The sequence below is a fragment of the Manacus vitellinus genome, unplaced genomic scaffold (assembly GCF_001715985.3).
Source record: "Manacus vitellinus isolate BGI_N305 unplaced genomic scaffold, ASM171598v3 scaffold_181_pilon, whole genome shotgun sequence".
Classification (NCBI taxonomy): Eukaryota; Metazoa; Chordata; class Aves; order Passeriformes; family Pipridae; genus Manacus; species Manacus vitellinus.
The window spans coordinates 51188-53655 of record NW_021939272.1 but is presented as its reverse complement, the minus strand read 5'-3'; positions in this window follow the sequence as shown (position 1 = coordinate 53655).

The following is a 2468-nucleotide window of genomic DNA, read 5'->3' as shown; positions in this document are numbered from 1 at the left end:
TGGCAAAAAGAAAGGAAACAGCGATGCTGCTGTTCCTTCCCTTTGACTTTTGGGAGCTGCAGGGATCCAGGCAAGGACCCTCTCACCACGAGGGAGAAAATAAACTACAACCAACACCAAAAAACCCCAAACCAACAGAGTTAACAAGTGATGGGTCACAGGAACCACCCGAAACACAGCCCTGGAGGAGGAAGGGCTCCTGCTCACCCCGAACTGAGGGCCTGGGGACAGTTCCTGAGGGTCCCTGAGCAGAACCAGGGAAGAACTCCAGGATGAGGATCCCCACCAGAGCTCCCTGCTCCATCTCCCCCCATCCTGCCTTCCCCAGCACGAGCTATTCCTGTCTCCATCCAAGGAGCAGGGAACTGCTCCGGTGACGTCAAAGCAGTTTCCCAGCAACAATTAATGAGGGCTGTCCACCACAGGGGTTTCCTGAAAAGCGAGCAAGGAATTATCCACCTACTTTGCACAGTGTCAGGATGCAATAGGACAGCATGGAACAGGGATTTCTGTTAACCCTTCCCTGGCACGGCTCCCCCCGACCCGCTCCCGGTCCTGCCAGAGAGCCCCAAGCACAATTCCTTCCCTGGGAATCCATCCATCAGGAAATACCTCATCAGGTTGGAGGCACCTGCCCACAGAGGTGACAACCAGGCTCAGGAAAACATGGAAAACAGCTCTCCTCTTGCTGGCACCTGCTCCCATGCCGAGCCTGCGCCAGGCAGGAGCCCCGGCACGAAAAAGCTGGATGAGGGAACGAGGTCCTCCCTCACCTTCCCGAGCCCACCTGCCTGGCAAAGCACATCCCAGACTTCACTCATCGCCCCAAAAGCACCCCAGCTCCCAGCAGACCTCCATGGGAGGAAGGCACAAGGCAGGGCTGGTGTCTGTATCCCCCTTCCTGCTCTCCAGCTGCTGCTCCTGCTGGTCCCCACGCTGGCAGAGGGCACAGAGACCCCCCTGTCCCTGAGGGGGACACAGCAGAGACTGGCACTTCTCCAGGTGGGATCCAGCCATGGATTGGAACATTGAAAAAAGGAGGAAATGGTGATTTGAAATTAAAAAAAATAAAACTCAGCTTTATCTGTTGACTGCCAGAGGTGGAAGTTGGGACTGAGCGTGACGGGGGAGCCTGGGGAGCAGGGAGGGAGACCCTGGGATCCTGCAGCAGGGTAACCCTGCCTCCATCCCAGGAAAATCAGCTCCCAGCACTAAATCTGGAACGAAGGGAGCATCATTTCCTGGTTTTTAGGCAAAACTGGATGATGGACGTGTGTGAGGGGGAGGAAAAGTCAAAGCAACCTCCTGATTCTGCTAAACCCGACTCAGTGAGAGGTTTAAAATAATTTAAGAATGGGTTTAATGCATATGTGAACACAAGCACCGTCCTACAGACCATCAAATTGCATAAGCCAGCCCCAAACGTCACATGGCACCCAGCCAGCCCAGGAGCCAACACTCCTCATCAATTAGCCAGCTCCAAACCAATAAATCCATTAAAACAAAAGCCAGCAGAAGAGCTGGGAAGAGTCTGTCTTTGCAAAACAAGAGGGACTGCCCAGGAAGGAGCTGCAGACACCGGGAGCACAAGGAGAATCCCTGAGGCTGTCAGGGGAACTCCTTAATGACACGGCAGAGCGCAGGATGCCGGCCGGGGATTCCCTCTCTCCGGGAGGTGCATCCCCAGAGCACCGGAGGAGGAAGAGGAGAGCTCCTCTCCCGCTCCCAAGTGCTGACCCGGACCCCAGAGCCACATATTCACTTAGTCCAGCTCCATTTTAAATTAACCCCATCCAGCAGCAGAGATCCTGGCACTCGCCAGCCGGAGAGGGAACAGTGTCAGGTCCCCACTCCCGAAATATTCGCCCGCGTTTCCACTGCGTTTTGCACCGGGGAGGGGGAAAGGAAAAGCCTCTCCATTGATCTTTCTCGAGCCCCAAACAATCAAAGCCCGGTTCTAAAAATAAACTCACCGTGGTGGTTCTGCCCCCTGAGCAGGTCAGCTGTCCCCCGGGTTCAGCGGAGACTCCATGGCCACGACGGGTTCAGGAGGAATTTTGCCGGGACACAAAACCCCCCCCGGGCAGCCCCCGATCCCTGCGGCGGCTCCGGAGAGCTCGGGGGCTCCAGGCAGATCCCAGCTGTTCCCAGGGATGGCAGCACAGCTCTGCCAATGGCCACATCCACATCCACACCCCCTCCTGCTCTCCTTCAAATCTTCAATGGAGCTGCCTCCGCCGAGCCGCCGTTAAAGACGCAGCACCGGCCCCGGCACGGGAAGGGACAGGGGGGGTCCTGCTGGATGGGGAGTGGGATGGGAGTCAGCAGAGTGTCCTGGCAGCCCAAAGGGTCTCTGTGTCCTGAGGGCATCGCTGGGCAGGGCAGGGAGGGGATTGTCCCGCTCTGCTCTGAGCTGGGGCGGCCTCACCTCAGTCCTGGGGGCACTTTGGGCACCACGAGGTAAAAAA